Genomic DNA, 19,343 nt, shown 5'->3' on the forward strand with positions numbered 1-19,343 from the left:
TTGATCATATTTGGGCTCAATTGTAAAGAAAGGATGACAACTTGATTTGGTACTATGAAAGCAATTTCATGTCTTTTTTCTGAAATTTGTATTCGCCAACAAGAACCACTAATTATGTCAAAATTTGAGAATACTGATGCATTACGTAATTGGCTTAAAAGATCTATTTTTCTTTTTTGCTGAGATGGCTTAAAAGATCTATTTTTCCTTTCTAATTAAACAATTTTTTATTTTTTTAAAACATAAAAGGAAAAACAAATCCAAGGGGATTTCATTTTTCTAATTTTTCCTTTGTCCAATAACTCTTGAATTTCTTCTTGCAATATTCCATCAATTCCTGATTCATTTGAATGGGTCTTGCTTTGGTTGGTATATCTTTATCATTGAAGTCTTTTTCATAGGTTAATTCAATATCGTGTTTCCTACAGTTCCAAAAGGCATTTGGGAAGTTCGAACAAACTTCATTTTCAAATTTAAATTTAAATTCTTCAACTTTTTTTTTTTGGTATATTAGGATCTTCTGGTTGTTTTCGATTACTTGATATTGTAGTTCTTGTCGTAGAAATTTATTTGTTTTAACTTCCTTGCTATTCTCTCTTTTTATTGTATCAATGTGTTTAGAAATTGAATACTGTTTAGTAAAGTGATCTCTCCCTTGAAGGGCAAGTAAAAATTTGAATTTTACTTCTTGTCCTAAGACATGTTGTTATTTTTTCACTGCTAGTATATGGAATGGGTATAATAAGGCTAAGAAGGGACTTCCCAATATTACTTTTGAGGTGATGTTCTTTACCAATATAAAAGTAGTTTTAAAAGCATGTAGCATTATAATACCAGTTGGTAAAATTCCTATGAAGGGTATTTTAGTGCTCTATATAAGTTTTTTATTTTTGATTTTTTGGAATAAAATAGGTTTTAAGTCGTCAATGAGAATACCAATTGCAATGATTTTAAACTATAGAGGTATATTTTGAAAATTGCAAATTTATGGTTTAATTTAAAAGCAAGTTCAAAATTTAAGGTTTATTATTTAACTAGAAAATTTCTTTGGAATATGTACAAATATTTAGAGAGTTGAAGCCCTGATTGCTGTTATTTGATAAGGGAACTACTATTTCGATAAATTAACCTCACATTGAAGAGACAGAGACAGTGCACAAGCACTTTTATTAAATTGCTTTTAGAAAAGACTGAGTTTTAACTCTAAGGGGTAACACAATTAGATTGATACCTCGCCTTATGAAGTGAAGGTCACTAGTTTGAATCTTCCCTTTCCTCGACTAGGGGGTCACTTATAAAAAAATGAAAGAAAGAAAGAAGGCGTAAATGTTAACCAATTGTTTTTTGTTTTTTGTTTTGTTTTTTTTTTTTTGGGAAGGGGTGGGGGGGTATTAAAGTTATTCTAGTTGTGTGTTTTTTTAATTTTTCATCTTTGCCCTGCATGCTTGTATTGATTGCTTAACTGGCAGAGTCATTTTCGAATTATTGTAGGAAGCTTCACCATCTGTTGTTTTCATTAAAGACCTTGAAATAGTTAGAAGCCCCAAGACCGCTTCTGATGATGTCAATCTTATTGAGGATGAAAATGCAAAAGTTGACGGGACAGGTTCAGGCTTCATCTGGGATAACTTTGGTCACATTGTAAGCACTCCCTTCTTCTGTTCTCGTATTTGAATCCATCTTTAGCATTATATGCCATTGCTTCTTTGTTTTCCTTATCTGCAAAGTTCAGTGGCGAGTTCCTAAACAATAATTATCATCAGATTATGTTTGCAGAAGAAAACATCATGCGGCACCTGGGTTTTGTTGAAGGTTTAACATCCTTTCCTAAACAATTTGAAAAATGAATATCATATAACAAAATATACCATATTGCTAACATCCTGACAACCAATGTTGCAGCCGATACTTACATATTTACCTGCATTTATACTGTTCTCTAGAAAATTGAAAGAGGGGTTCATTTTAAGCTTGAATTTTATGTATGAATTAGTGATATGCATACTTACCAATCTAATTATATATATTTTTAATACTTCTGGGTGATTCCTCCCATATTAATGAGAAAAGTCTTATTTTTGAGTGTGACAGGTAACCAATCACCATGTTGTAGCTAAATTGGCAACAGATGGGAGCGGAATACATTGTTGTAAGGTTTTGGCTCTTTTCTTCTAGTTATTATTATTTTTTCACTGGTTTTGACAATCATCATTCATTTAATGTACTAGCCCTTTGTTTGAGTAACAATGCTTTTGGTGCTGTATTTGCAGATTTATCTAGCAGACACAAGAGGCAATGGCTTTTACAGGGAAGGAAAGATTGTTGGTGTTGATCCAGAATATGATCTGGCTGTCCTTAAGGTGTGCACTGAAACTATCATTTAATTTCTTTGCCACGTATTAAGCTTCTTATCATTGATATATAAAGTAGACTTACTTTTCCAAAAAAGAAAAAAACTTTGGGTAACCAGCTTTCTTGGAATCATATTTGCTAGAGAGAGCATGGGATCTGTCAAGTAACACTTTAATAGAGTGATTTTGCAAAATATATATATATATATATATATATATATGGGCTGACATTTAAAATAAACAAAAGGTTTTGTTCAAAACTAAATTTGATAGCAAGCCCAAGCCCAAGCCCATTTTTATAACTTACATTAACCCAGCCAAACTCTAATAAAAATTAAATAATAACTCCTACAATAAACCCCAAGTACCGTACAGATAACAACACTCTTGGCTTGGCTTTGAAGTTCTCTCTCATAATGCATGTTTGTCATAAATTGTTTTCTCTTTCTAAATACATGTTGTCTTTGAATCTATGCATAAACTATTCACCCCCTTCCAAAACAACAGTTTGCAGTCTCAATTTAGTGATAAGTTGAAGCGATAAAGGTGGAAAATTAAGAGATTTTGGTGCTCCTTGGTTTTTGAAATGAAAGATTTTCTCCCAATAAATGATAGCTTTGCTTGTTGATGCTGTACAATTTTTTTTTTTTTTTTTTTTTCATATATATCCATTTCCTTTGGCCCATGAAATTCCTCCATCAATTCTTTCGCAGTCTCTTGGTTTCCTTTTTTGAAAGGAATGTTAATTTATGTCGAAAATTATATTATAACCAAAAAAAAAAAAAAAAAATCTCTATTTGGTTTTTCAGGAAATAATTTTTATGTTCAATATTGTTTCTTTCCCTATTTTCTTTGGCTAATTGAAACAATTTAGAATTACTCACAAATTTGAGCTGGGTATTAGAGAACATTAGGCCTCAGTTTTGGCTAATTGAAACAATTTTTTTTTTTTTTTTTTTATCAATGGCAATTAGTGCTGACCCTATTCAACTTCTAAGAAAAGGTTCTGCTTCTTTTTTTAGGAGCCAACGATAAAATGTTATGTCAATGGAAAATTGTAGCAATGCAGCATGTACTTGATTAGTGAATCTCACTGAAATATTAAGCAATTCTAATTGAAGATTTAGTTGCAATTCATTTCTTGAATTGGGAAAAAGGTGAATGGTCTTTAGTTATAATCCTAATTTGCAATACTACCCTGAGCAAAACCAACTGCAATCTGATGTAATGCAGTCTTTTGGCATCATACAATGACTTGAGGCAACTCTTGAATTCCATAGATATTGTATCACATAGTTCTTATCAATTCAATGCATTAAGACATGATAAAGCTATTCACAGTTAACATTATTTTTTGGGCTGAAGTTTCAACAGAGCTAACTCCTTTGTGGGTTTTGGGCTGGTTATTATAGTTGACTAAAGACGACGTGCAAGCTTGTGTTAGATAGCCTGAAGTGAACATAAAGAACCTAGATTGCAAAGAGCTATCAAGGAAAGGGTTGAAAGAATTGCAAGAGTGGATGGTGGACAACTGGGTTCCCAGAGATTGCTAAATTCAATTAGATATTGAAATGGCTATGGAGGGAAATTTAGAGCGAGGAAAATGACTAAAATTAGAGTTGTTTCTGAATATGTTTCAATGGAGATTTGAGATATTTGAAGCTGGCCAACCTCATATTAAAATGAATTTCTTCTGAGTGTCTCTCAATGGTCCTGTATCCAAGCAAAGTTTGATTGCTTCAATTTTTTAGGATGGTGCTTTATTCTTGAATGAGTTCCCAAATAATTTGTTTTCCTTTTTGTATTCACTTGCTAACTATGTACTTTGAGGTTCCATAATGAGATGGAAGTGCTTTCAAACTCTTATCACTGATTCATTAATGGGTGCTACCTATGTACTTTGAGGTTCCATAATGAGATGGAAGTGCTTTCAAACCCTTATTACTGATTCATTAATGGGATTTGCGTGGTTTCTTTTTTATACTATCCTATTTTGTTGTGATGTGTTAGGGATATGGCACCAATTGCATTTTGGTTTCTATATTGTCTCTATGGAATTGTATAGCATGGTCTTCAATTTCCTCTTGAAGCATTATTTGTAGAATTAGATCCAATCTTGCTTGAAGAATAGTAGCTCTTTAGAAGACTCATTTGACATTTGGAAGAACATAAGTTCATTACAAAACTCAACATTTGTAAGAAGGTGGCTCATTAAGTTATTTGCATCTCTATCATATAAACGCCTAAACATTCCTCTTGGATATGACATTTTATGTTTCATGTTTATTCTTAAATAAATTTAAGGTTTAATGTTATACATGGTTAATAGATCTGCGACAAGTAATAATTTACCTTAGCTGTATATGCAGACAAATTTTGAGGAACATAAACCTATTAATATGCCCAAAGGGTTTTTTAAAAACACTATTGAGATTTTCACCCAACTCTTCCAACTTTTGTAATCTCTTATCAAATATATGATGGTGATATATGCTCTACATAGCATGCACTTATTTTTATGTATACATGGACTATACCTTTACACACAGTTTTTCCATGCATAGAGAAATATCACATTTTGCTTAAATTTTTACACATCATAAATATTCAACTTAGGCTATAAGATAACGTTTTATAAAAATATTTTAAGATGCACCGTGCGTTCTGCAGGACATTGGCTAGTTGTATAAGAATTGGTCATTAATGGCAAAGAACTTCCAAAAAAATTATATTAATAAGGATGGGGAGAACGAATAGTTAGATGTTCCATTGTTGGTCATGGTCTTGGTATAGAAACTTCAATCAGCCTTGAGCTCATGATTTAGGTCCGCCCCTACCTTGTAAAGGTCACTGGACTTTGAGGATAAATGCCTTTTGGACCAAAATGGAAAGAAGCAAAAATGACCCTCCAACATTCAACTACTATTAAAAAGTCCAAAGGCCGAATCTTGTACCCGGGTCGGGGTCCAACAAAATGTAGGTGGATCAACAATTGCTATTTACTTGCAAGACCAAAAAGAGAAATTTTTTCAATTCCAGATTTTATTAAATCAAATTAATGTAGATTTCAAGTTTAATGCGCCCATTGTTTTTGCTAATACCAACCAATGTTATCAAAATGCAACATTAACACCACACTCTTGTTCACTTTTAGTGACTCAACTTAAAATTCTTCTAACAACAAATTCTACCATAGGAAATTTAAAAAAAAAAAAAAAAAAAAAAAAAAAAAAAAAAACTCTTGAAATAGACATATAAAAGAGGTTTAGTACAAAAGGTATATTTACATTAACTGCTTCAGCTGTATGATAAATAAATAATAAATAATTATTGAAAGCTCAAAAGCATTGATATACAAAAGGTGGTAACAAAGTCAGAAAGGGGGAGGAATTCTTTGGCTGTGTTTATTTTATTACTGGGGTTTTGATAAGAACCATCCTCAAAACGACTCAGTTGTAAGACACATCGTCTCTTGGTCTTCATTTAAGCCAAACGATGCCGTATTGCTGCCTCAAGGCTCAAGCCAAACTGCTCATACGTCAAATGCTGTCTCATCGCGGTGTAAAGGATCAGTGTCAGCCTTAATACAAAACGGTGGCACTGTTCTTTATGCTATGTGTTTTAGTTTCACATGTGATTTGTATTGATCCACGTGTCTGCTAATGATTAGTTATAGATCAAATTTGGGATGACCAAATCTAACACATGTAACAAATACTATTTCTTTTCTCCATTAAAGTATTAAAATGTTGTAGCAAGATTAGACATTTATCAAATAGAGAAGTTTTTTTTTTTTTTTTTTTTTTTTTTTTTTTTTTTTTTTTTAAATGAAAAAAAAAAAAAAAAAAAAAAAAGCCAAAGAAATTGGATTTAGGTTGGATATAGATATCTATAGATAAACAAACCAGGTAACATTTGGGTATAAATAGTCGGTACTAATTGAATAAGGTCATCTATATATATATATATATATATAAAACCGAAACCTTTGCTGACACCACAATTTTCCACGTCAGCACAATATTTAAAAAACCATAATATTTAAAAAATAAAAAATAAATAAAAATTATAATTCCTCAAAACCCTAACAACCTTACTCTTCTCTCAAGTTAAGAAATATAAAACCACGGTTTCTGCAAACTCTCTCTTTCTCCAGACGTAGGAAGCCCTAATGCATTCAAGATCTACAAAACCCTAGCAACCTTACCCTTCTCTCAAGTTAAGAAATATAAAGCCACGGTTTCTGCAAACTCTCTCTCTCCAGACGTAGGAAGCCCTAAAGCATTCAAGATCTACAACGCACGGTATAGATTTTAGCTTATAAAGTTCAGCTTTTGTAAGGTTAGTTTTGTTTATATATTAATTAATACATAGTACTTTGTTCACCATTGAATACTCATATAATCAATTTCCAATTTAGTGTTCAAGAATTAAACCAAAATTCTAACTGCGCTATCATAAAATATTATTATTAGTATGAATTTTATGGAGTTGCGGTGTTCAAGAATTAAACCAAAATTCTTTTAAATTATCTATAATATTTTGTCCTCTAAAAATTTTATCTCTTTAATTTTAGTATATTGTGTTTCTTAAGCTATAGAGAGATTTTCTTTGGTTTCTGCAAACTCTCTCTCTCTCCAGATGTAGGAAGCTCTAAACGCACGGTATAGCATTCAAGATCTACAACTCACGGTATAAATTTTAGCTATAAAGTTCAACTTTTGTAAGGTTAGTTTGTTTATATATTTAGTCCTTATGCTTAGGTTTAGGTTTAGGTTTAGGTTTTAAGAGATTTATATATTACTACTATGTGGCTGAATTTCCCGTGACATCAGTTTTATGTTTTTAACCAAATACATCAGGAAAGCAAGAGAAGGTGCATAAATATTTAGTCCTTACGTTTAGGTTTAGGTTTAGGTTTAGGTTTTAAGAGATTTATATATTACTACTATGTGGCTGAATTTCCCGTGACATCAGTTTTATGTTTTTTTTTTTTTTTTTTTTTTTTTAATTTGATAAGGCTTTTATTTCTACCGCAAGAACTATTTAGGTATGTATCCCTTGCAAGCACACATGAACTTAAATTATCTTTTAATATATGCATGCTTTATTATTTTCTAATAGTTTTCCCGTGCATCGCACGGGTTAGCGACTAGTTGAGTATTTATGGGTAAAATAATCGAGTTGGGTATGGGTATACTTGACCCATATCTGATCCATAGCCATACCTAGATCAAATTCTGTTGTAACTGGTCCTAAGAGCTACAAGTTAATTTATGGGGTTGGAGCATTCATGTGTTAGGTTTAATGCATTTTTAGTTAGTCTATAAACTACACTTTTGTAAGTTTGGCTAATGTACTAATAATCACAGCCACATCGGTTTTAATACTCTATTACAATTCCACAATTCCATTCAAATATTATATTATCTTTCCCTAAGTCTTTTTTTTTTCTTTTTTTTTCTTTTCACCCAATCCTTCCCAAACATCTCCCACTCTGCCAAAGATTAAAACAGCCAACTACATCAAATAAAACAGTTTTTAGATCAACAGTTCAAGCTTCAAGACTTGGGGACTTTGAAGTATTTTCTCGACCTTGAAGTGGCAAGATCATCTAAAGGCATTAGCTTGTGTCAGAGGAAACATGCACTGGAAGTGTTAGAAGATGTTGGTCTCACTAGTTGTAAACCTACAAAGACTCCTATGAAGCAAAACCTGAAATTGAGCAAAAATCAAGGAAAATTGCTAGTTGACCCTGGTGTTTACAGAAGGCTTGTTGGAAGGTTGTAGTACCTCACCATTACAAGACTAGACCTTACATTTGCTGTGAACTAGGGGTGTCAATGTTCAACCCAACCCGCGAACATGACACGAACTCGACATGGGTTTTTTCAGGTTAGGGTTGGGCCTTAATGGGTTTGGGTCATAAATGGGTCAACTCAAAAGCGACACGATAAGAAACATGTCATAAGCGGGTCAACCCGCATAACCCGCAATAGACACGTTTGACACGCCAATTTATTTGTGTTAACTCGAAATGATCCACTTAACACAACCCGTTTAACTCGTATAACAAATAAATATTTATTTTATTTTAGATTTGTCAAATACCTTTTATATCCAACATATATTTTAAATTTGAAAAGAAAAGTGAGTAATTACAAAAATTTTCAAAGGATATAATTGGAAATTGAAACTTTACAGACCCTAGAACTACTAATTCATTTTTTTTTTCTTATTTTTGGCATAGAACTTGCACAAATGAAATTGGATGAGCTTGTGGAAGATGTTATGAATTTGGACATCAACAAAGAATCTATGGATGATAACCATGGTCATAGTCAGGATTAGTCTACTTTTTGCTCAAATTCTTTTAATATTGATACTTAGCATTTGGCGAGTTCCAAGGATATTATATTTTTGTTGAACTATGTTATTTTATTTTTGTTAAACCTTGTTATTTTGAATTTGGGTTGAAGTGTATGCACTTCTTTTGGAGTATAAAGAACTTATTTCTAGATGAATGTTATATTTTTGTTGAACTATATTATTTTGAATGTGGTTTGAAAACTTGAAGTGTATGCACTATTTTTTGGGATGTAAAAAAAATTATTTCTAGATGGATGTTATATTTAATATTATGTAGGTTGAAATGGGTTGTGTTACATTCATATTAACCCAACACGACTCGTTTATTAAGCGTGTTAAATGGGTTGGGTCAGGTCATCCCGCTTTATTAACAGGTCGGGTTAGGGTTGAAGGATCATGACACGATTATTAAATGGGTCGGGTTAGGGTTGAGCCATTTAGTTGAATACCTCTACCTCGACAAGACACAAACCCGACACGCTAACTCGAATTGACACCCCTACTTCCTCTATCCTCTTCCCATCTCCCTCACTTTTCCAGAAACATTGAAGGCTTGAAGCAACGTTGAAGGAGCCACAATCTTTTCTTCTTCCTTTTTTTTTTTTTTTTTTTTTTTTCATATCTTCCTCTCTTCTGCAAAATCTTCTAAAAGAACTGAAAATTTTACAAAGAAATCCCAGCAAAGGGGATGTTCACACACCCAAACCAACCATCAATGAAACTCACAACAAAATACAGTGAGAAACCCATGCCACAAACTCAGATCCACCCAAAAAAAAAAAAAAAAAAGAATCAACCCAGCAGTTTCAACTAGCAATTTTACTTCAATCTTGCAATACCCAAGCCACAAAGAACAACATAGACAACAATATTACTAAAAAAAACTCAAAACTACAATATAAAGCAATTTCACTTCACAAGTCTTGCAACAAAAAACCTTCAAACGCATATTTGAATAAAGATAAAAAATTAATTAAAAATAAAAAAAGATAGAAGAAAAAAGTGACCTGTGAATCTTAAACTAAAGAAGAAAAAAAAGGGACCTAAGGAAAAAGACAAAGAAGAACTAGGTGCTGTGATGAGAGGCATGAGAGATAAACTAAGGGGTAAAGAGGGAAATGGGAAGAGAGAGATGAGCTTGTCATGAAAGAGAGAGAAGAACCCCAATTAGCTGATGTGTTGGGTCAAGATTGGCTGCCGTAAAACACACCTTTTATGCCAGCTCCTAACCCAATTTAATCTCAGATGATAAATAATATCTAATTAATATGAAATTTGACATACATATAAAGAGTAACAAAAATATGCAATCATATGGTCAAGTTTTCAAAATGATAATTGTATAAAAACAATACATAATAATTTAGTAAAACATCGCAAAATGTTACAACTCGTGTAACTTAATTAACCAAAACTTAAAAGAACCTATTTTTTCCATCAAAGAACACTATTTAGAGCTCGTGATATTTGATCCACCAAACAATTCCTTTTCCAAGAACGGGATCTATTGAGAGCTACTGCACCGTGCAATTTCAGTTCAAGAATTAAAGTTAAAAGTTAAAAAGTTCATTTTGAATTTCAACCTTGAGTTGGATCATTTTTTGTTATTGAACTTTTTAATTTTTACATTTTCACCTTTTGAACGTTTTCCCTCTTACTTAAATTCTATTTCACGATGCAAAAGTAAAAACACAAATTCAAACCCAAATCATGGCTTCGTCAATGTTTCAGACTCTTGAGTTGGAGATTTTTCTTCGCATTGGTTGGCGACTATGGAATCATCTAAACGAAGTACGCCGGGGATCTATTCAATTGTCTACAATATATATGCCTTGGCCTACATAACAATGATACCAAGAAAATTAGTATGAGATACATGAATGAAATAGGTTGTTGAATCGGAACCATGATCGTATTTATGTTGAAGCTTTATCCAGATAGGATTGTCATTGATTTTATTGCAATATTGATTGTTAAACTGTAGTTGATGATCACAACCTGTTGTGTGCCTAGAAATCTATTGCTTTTGCTCTACTTTGTTGAACTTCTTGAAATATGTATCATTTATGCTATGTTTGGAAGTTTGGAGGGAGAGGAGAGTAGAGGGGAGGAAAGTAGTGGGGAAGAGAGTAGAGAGGAATGGTTATCATCCACCTTGTTTGAATGTTTTTAAAATTAAGTACGAGGGAGGGGAATAATTAGCATTTTCATAATTTGTAATTTTATTAATATGGTAAGGGTAAATTCGGTAATTTATATGGTTAAACATTTCTATGCTCTACTCTCCCTCCAAATCTCTCCAATTTGGGGGAATTAAAAAAGAGGGGTTAGAAGTAATTAGAACTGATAGGCCAAAAACGGATTGACCTTTTGTGATTAATTAGCCAAGTTTATTAATTAATCAAATTAACATGCAAAGCATGTGGTAGCACAAACAAATCACCAATTAAACTAAGTGTAGTGGAAATTAAATTGACATGGTGATTTGTTTACAAATGAGGAAAACCAACACGACAAAAACCCCACTGGGTGATTTTAAGGTCACCACTTCTGAGAATCCACTATTATCATAATAAACGGTTACAAGTAAAGGAATCATAGTACCTTATACTAACTTACAGTTGAACCCTTACCCCAATACTCAATTGGACTTGTTTTGTAGTGACAATCTCTCCTTTTGATGCACGGCTCCCAGTATGTGACTAACCAATTGTGCGGATCCTAGTACGCAACTTCAATCACCAACTAGAGAAGGTTGATGGCTATAAAGTTCTTCAGTTCATCTAGACGATGAAGATCGAGAAGATGCTTGGTCACAAAACCCTACGGTGCACAAACACAAGAACTTCTACATAAGAAAGATGAACTAGGGCAAACTCTGTCTGCGGTCACAATTTTCTTGAACAAACTTTGCTCAACACTTGTGCAACTTGTGTCACTCTTGACGGCCCTTAAAATAATCTTTTTATATGTCTAGGGTTGTGAAAAAAGAAAGCCTAAACACATAATCACGGATTGGAGTTAAAATAGAATTGAAACTCTATTTTTCATAAACCTCGATAGATGGCTATTTGTCAAGCTATTGTCGAGCCACGGGGTTGGAACAACTCTTTAAGCTTGATAGATGGCCAGCTGTCGAGTTTTAATGAGAAGCACTTTTCAGACTTGAATCTTGAATAGACTTGCATGGCTTCAACACTTGATCTTAAAACAAAGTTTCTTGAAATATTAAACACATCCTAGATCTACCCAAATATAAGTAAAATGTGTTTTGTCAAAGGATTAGCCAATTACATAAAATAGTGACAAATGTTTCTAACAAGTGAATGACATATGTCCTAACAATCTCCCCCTTTGGCAATCCATGACAAAACCACAACAAACAAATGAACATATGAGAGAAGTGATAAATCACTCAACTCATATTCACTTGTTGGATATAATAAAATTAATCCCAACACAAACTTTTGAAAAACTTTGCAAGAAGAGAGTTTATGGCAAGTAGACTTTGACAACCTGTATTTTTGAAACACTTTAAACAAAACTCATCAAGGTATCTTTGTGTGAAACAGAAATAATAGATTGCATACAAGTAATAAGAACCATTGCATAAAGAAAGGAAAGAAACAACACATGTAAGGATAGGTGAAAGAAACATACATCAACACATAAAGAAAATAAGTACATTGTATGTCAAAATGGTCACAAGACCCATGTACAAGATATAAATGTATCTAAAGTAGAGAAAAGAAAAAGATACACATAATCCTCACTACATCCCTCAAAATGCTCTTTCCCCCTAGCAAAAATCTCCTATGCTAACCCTCCCTCTAAGTATGACTACTCTCATAACCAAAACTACTTCCCCTTTTTGTCACGAGTGACAAAGGGTAAAAGTGTCAACTAGACATCTCGTCATCACTGGGTGAGCTAGCATCGCCATCATCCTCATCATCAGAAGCAGTAGCATCATTATCATCAGCATTACTCTCATCCACAGGGGCCACAGGAATGGAAGGCATGGTATAACCACCCATCTCAATCTGGCGTCGAGCAATGCAGCTAACACAGGTGTTCACCTGACACAACTCATCACTGAGAGTGTCGAGGTGAGCATCCATGCGTTGAAGCTGCGCTATGATGTCCTCAAGTGTCACTTTGTTCATAGAAGAGGAGAGAGCGGATGTGGATGGAGCAAAAAGAGTGGGAGAAGCTGTCGTACCAGACCGCCTTGAACGAAATTGTGCCTCGCTCCGTTTAACGGTAACGTAGTCAGTGGCACACATAACAGGGAAGTGGTCGAAAGAGGGAAAAGGAACAGAAAAATGGCATAAAATTTGCAAAATAGCTGAAGGGGAAATGAGCTTATCACGGGTAGTTGTATCTTTTTACACATCTATAATAAAAAGAATAAAATGTAAAGGAAAATCTATAGTGAGGTTCTTTAATAAAGAAAGCAAAAATCAAGCACGAGGCTCTGTGATAGAGTTATAGTGAGAAAATGGGTGTAAAACAAAAGTCATCACCATGTTCATGAATCTAGGACCTTTAGCAAAGGTCGAACATGGTGTAAACTAACGATCACCTCAATTAGAAGGGCACTCGTAGAAAGCAAAAATCATCTCGTCTTTGGACACAATCCTTAAATACTCACATCTGGGGTAGTCAGGATGCTCTACCCTCGGGACACGGAACACATCAGATACCAACTCCAGTGTGACAACAATGCGCGTACCTCGAACGCAAGTATGAAAGAAAGGTACTAAAGAATCAAGTTCATGCATGTTGGAGTAAAACTCCTGAATTAGCATGGAAGGACATGTGACCAGGATGTTACACAGTGACTCCCAACCTTGATTGTGAAAGACATTGGGTAGGTCAGTGTCAGAGAAATCCGACAAAATGACTCGGCGTTCCGAATGAACACCTTATCGAGAAAAGTTCTCTAAGAAGTCCTTTCGGGCATCCTCATCACAGAACCAAATAAAGAGGGGGTAGGATCAGAAGAAGACGATGCTCCGAAACGAAGAGGGTTTCGGGACGGAGCAGACTTACATTTTGGTGCCATTGACGCATAAATGTAAACTAGAGAGTGAAGGGGGGGGGGGAGTTGGGAAGAAAGAAACACTCAGAAAAGTCCCAAACAGTTCAAATATACACAAATATATTGAATGTAAGGTATGTATGCATGAAAATGCATGAGCATGTGACGTGCAAAGTAAAAAGCATCATGGGCTCAACCTAATCCAAACCTACCAGCACACAAATAGTCCAACATGTATAACACACAACTAAATGCATGAAAATACAGTTATAATGCACATGAAATGCAATGCATGAAGTTTTTAAGATCAAATCTTCAAAAACCCATCCCAAAAATTTCACAAAAACCTCTTTGATTTTGAAAAACCCCAAATTTTGCAAAAATCCCAAAAAACTTAGTTTTCAAAAAATGAAATGCATGAAAATGAGGGATTAGAGACTTACCAAGTAAGGAAAAACTTGATTAAGCTCGAAAAATGCTTGAGGAAGAGGTTTAAGGGAGAGAGGAGAGTGTTTGGGAGATGAACAGCCACGGATAGATCGAGGAAATGAAGTTCGGATTGCACAAGAATCGATTTATAGAACCTCAGTAAATCTCAAAAGATTGAGGTGTCAAGAGGTTTTGAGCTAGGTGTTGTGCTTTAAAAGCTTCGACAGATGAAACTATTGAGAGGTGTCCAGGTGTCCACAGCAAAGCAGGCTCGATGGATTGAGGAGCTATCGAGGAGACAAGAGATTTCTCAATCAATCCACCTAGCTATCGAGAGGTGTCAAGATTACGATAAAAATCAACTAAAAATCTTGACAGATAGGCTAGGTATCAAGAGGTGTCGAGGAGGTGTTGAGATTGCTTAAAAACAGTTTTTCAAGAAGGGAAAAACACAGATATGTATGCAATTAAGCATGCAACATAACCAAGGATCCAAACATCATTTTGAATTCTTCAAAAATATCTCTCAACAATAAAAATGTTAAGCACATCAATCCCAAAACACACACACATACAAAACAAATCTAGCCAATTTTATATTTCAAAAACAAGTTAAGACAGTTTAGTAAGTATACATTAACACATGTAAACCTTGTGATGGCCAAATCACATTGTACCTGCACATGTATCAAGAGTAGCAAAGAATATTGTGTGTTGTGTGTAAAAATATCACAATATTGCATAAGCGTATTCATGTTATGACGATCTGAGATATGAGAAAATCACTTTAACTCACACACAATCATAACTGTTTGATGGGGACCATCACCATCGAGGTACATCCTATAACTTCCACATCTCCTAGAATACACGCTTGCAATCATTTTTAAAGCATTTTAATCTTTTTGCTTTTATTTTTCTTTGCATATTTTTCTTTTAATAAGCATATCATGCATGGGCATATAAGAGAGAGAAAAGAAATACCCAATTATGTTAACCATTTGACATTCCAATTTTGCTATGTCGAAGCACATAAATGTCATTGACGTTACACTTTTGTTATGCTGAAGCATACAAATATCATTTCATGATTGACAGGCAACAATGGTGAGATGGTTATTTATGCCTTTCTCTTAGGATTTTCTAGTCCTTCTCATCAAAAAGAGTAATACGAGTGTTAAGTAAAAGAGATAACTTAATCTTACTCATCACAAACACGAGCCACAAAATTTACTTGCTTAGTTGTGCATAGAGATGCTCATCTAAGTTACAAAAGATACAAAGTATAGAAAACTTTGTTTCAATGGCCATCCAAGGTACACAAGTACCAATGTACACAAAACACACATTGTTTTTGTATTGTTTTGATTTTTCAATTTATTTATTTATTTTTATATGAAAAAACAAAATTGAAAACAACAAACAAAAACATGTTAAGCAAAGCAAAGTATAAAACTAGACTGACTTAAAACTTGAAAGCAAAGCACACAAGTAATGCAAACAAAAACAAGAAGAGAGAGAAGAAAGTGATAGAATCACTTGGAGCCCTTTTCCATCCATATTTTAGAAGAACCTTTCCGTCTAGCAAACCCTTGAACCAGAGATAAGGGGGAAGAATTGAAACCGTTCAAGTTCAAAAGGAACATAAAAGTTTTGAGAAGATCTTCAAGGGGAGCAAGAGAGGATTAAAGTTGATTCTAGCTTCTAGATGCTATCATGTCGTTACTCTGTTGAGTGGCTAACCACTTATAGCAATTTGGTCGAGTATGACTAGCAACTCCACAATGATGACAGAGAAGCTACTTCTTCTGTTTAGGCTTTCGAGAGTTAGCTTCTTAGTCTTAGGGTTTTTAGCTTCCTTCTTATCTTGCTTAGGAGGTGCTCCTAAGATAGATTTACCCTTGTCTAAGTTCTCACTAGCTAATTCATTTTTAACAACATTGTTCTCAATTTCAACATTATTAGCAAGAGGAACAAAAACAGTAGTACTAGTAGAAGCAATACTAGGAGAAGAAAAATCATACCCTAAATCAGTTTGGTCGGAAACAGATTTTTAAAGACTGAGCATTTCATCGAGCTTAGCGCTTGAAGTCCTTTCCAATTGAGCTCTGACTTGGAATAGTTCTTTCTCAAGTTTCTTGATTTTCTCAGCCAAGAAGTTATTCTCAAACCTCAGTGCTCCAATAGTCTGATTGGATTCATCAAACTTTGTGGAAAGCTCTTCCCGCTTGAGCTCCACATCACTAAGCTTCTTGGTGGTCAACTTATACAACTTCTCATGCTTTTCTAAAACCTTGTATAACTTTGCATAGACTATGTGGATGTCATCTTATTCATCCATCTTCTTAAACTTGGACTCCACCAATTCCTCTTCTTCATCCACATCTTTAACAATCCCCTCAGTAGGATTAACAGTGGCAGTGAAGGCATTTAGGATTCTGTCATCCTCATTGTCGAAATCATCTTCAGGCTCAGTGTCACTTAATGTAGCAACAAGTGCCTTACTTTTCCCAATAGTCTTGATATATGTGGGGCACCCTTGTTTCATATGTCCAAAGCCTTGACACCCGAAGCACTTTGGTCCTACGAGAATAGTGTACTGACTACTATCCCTAACATCCTTCTTCCCTTTGTCTTGGCTTTTGAACTGAGAAGAACTAGATTGCCTATGGTCCTTGTCGAAGTGCTTTCCATTTGCAGTCTTCATAAACTTCTTGAATTGCCTGGTAATGTAGGACTTCATCTTAGAATCTTCATCGTCTGAAGACTCATCAGTATCACTGCTCTTGGCCTTCAATGCCATGCTCTTGCCCTTACTCGACTTGCCAATTCTTGTTAAACCTAACTCATAGGTCTGTAGATTACCAACCAGCTCTTTCAAAGGGATCTTGTCAATATCCTTTGATTTCTCGATCACCATAATCTTGGCATGAAATCTCTTGGGTAGAGATTTGAGCATCTTTCTCACAATATTGGGTTTAGGAATGGTTTCCCCAAAATTGAAAGCTGAGTTCACTATGTCCTTGAGCTTGACATAGAACTCATCAAATGACTTATCTTCCTCCATCTTGATCTTTTCGAAACTTGTAGTAAGTCTTTGAAACTTCGAATCCTTAATAGCCTTAGTTTCTTCATAGGTTGTTTGGAGGATGGTCTATGCTTCCTTTGCAGTTTTAGTGGAGGATATATTCTTGGATTCTTCATTAGTAACTACACTGAACAAAGCATTCAATACCCTACTATTGAAGTTTGCCGCCTTGATCTTGGCTTCATCCCAATCGGTCGGTGCTTCCTTTGGCTTGGTCCAGCCTATCTCAACAGATTGCCACACTTTCTCATCTAAAGATTGCAAGAAAACTCTCATGCGTACTTTCCAGTATGCATAGTTAGTGTCGTCAAATAAATGAGGTATAATTAAAGACTGTCCTCTATCCATGACAAATAGGGGTCAATGGATCAACACAACAAAGATTAAAATTAATCAGAGTGTGCCTGCTCTGATACCACTTGATAGGCCAAAAACGAATTAACACCTTGTGATTAATTAATTGATTAATTAGCCAAGTTTATTAATTAATCAAATTAACATGTAAAGCGCATGGTAGCACAAACAAATCACCAATTAAACTAAGTGCAGCGGAAATTAAATTGACATGGTGATTTGTTTATAAATGGGGAAAACCAACATGACAAAAACCCCATTGGATGATTTTAAGGTTATCACTCCCGAGAATCTACTATTATCACAAAAAGCGGTTACAAGTAAAGGAATCCCAGTATCTTATACCAACCTACAATTGAACCCTTACCCCAATATCCAATTGGACTTGTTCTGTAGTGACAATCTCTCCTTTTGATGCACGGCTCCTAATACGTGACTAACCAATTGTGCGGATCCCAGTACGCGACTTCAATTACCAACTAGAGAAGGTTATTGGCTGCAAAGTTCTTCAGTTCATCCAGACGATGAAGATCGAGAAGATGCTTGATCACAAAACCCTACGGTGTACAAACACAGCAACTTCTACACAAGAAAGATGAACTAGGGCAAACTCGATCTTTGGTCACAATTTGCTTGAACAAACTTTGCTCAACACTTGTGCAACTTGTGTCACATTTGATGGCTCTTAAAATAATCATTTTATATGTCTAGGGTTGTGAGAAAAGAAAGCCTAAACACATAATCATAGATTGGAGCCAAAACAGAACTAAAACTCTGTTTTTCATAAACCTCGACAAATGGCTATCTGTCGAGCTGTTGTCGAGCCACGGGGCTGGAACAGCTCTTCAAGCTCGATAGATGGCTAGCTGTTGAGTTTTAATGACAGGCACTTTTCAGACTTGAATCTTGGACAGACTTGCATGGCTTCCAACACTTGATCTTGAAACAAAGTTTCTCGAAGTATTAAACACATTCTAGATCTACCTAAATACAAGTAAAGTGTGTTTTGTTAAAGGATTAGTCAATTACATAAAATAGTGATATATGTTTCTAACAAGTAAATCACATATGTCCTAACAAGAACCCCTCCAAATCCTTCCAAATCTCTCCCCCTCCTCCCTTAAAATACATCCAAATAAGGTAATTTAACTTACTCTCCCTCCTTCTACTCTACTTCCCTTTACTCCCCCTCCATCCAAACAAGCTATTAATCAAGCATATATTCATAACTGAGCCTTCACTCATGTAATAACTTATTAAAATTTGGTCAAAGAACTGAAAAATAATTAAGAGAAGGGAAGATGTTTTAAATAACTTATTTTTGAAATTTTTCAATTCTTTGATATTCAACCAACCCAGAACTAAAGAGGCAAGGGCAAATGTTGAGTGACTTTAACATCTTTGTTTAGCAATTTGCTTGTTATGAAGCAGATACGTGTTATTTCAAAATTATTGATTAGTTTTTCATTTTCTATTTTTTATTCTTAGATAAAGTTATTGGTTAGTTTTTAAGTTAAAATGGTTTAGATTTAAAATAAAAATAAAAATAATAATTTAAAAAAATAAAAAATTGGGTTCGGGTCAGGTATAGGTATCCATGGATAGTAAATTTGGACAAGAATTGGGTTTGGATGCTAATGGGTATTAGAATTTGGGTATCCATGGGCTAACATTTCTAGTCGGGTTTGGGTATACCCGATCTAAACCC

The 19,343-nt window shown here is 34.4% G+C and overlaps 1 long non-coding RNA gene across 1 annotated transcript; it reads left to right on the top strand.

The window, feature by feature from the left end:
• The first annotated feature begins 1,366 nt into the window (after positions 1 to 1,366).
• Positions 1,367 to 2,442, top strand: LOC126726542 (uncharacterized). Its single transcript, XR_007655974.1, has 3 exons — positions 1,367 to 1,641; positions 2,092 to 2,154; positions 2,271 to 2,442. It is a non-coding gene; the product is annotated as an uncharacterized LOC126726542 (long non-coding RNA).
• Positions 2,443 to 19,343: the final 16,901 nt, after the last annotated feature.

The sequence above is a fragment of the Quercus robur genome, chromosome 5 (assembly GCF_932294415.1).
Source record: "Quercus robur chromosome 5, dhQueRobu3.1, whole genome shotgun sequence".
NCBI lineage: Eukaryota > Viridiplantae > Streptophyta > Magnoliopsida > Fagales > Fagaceae > Quercus > Quercus robur.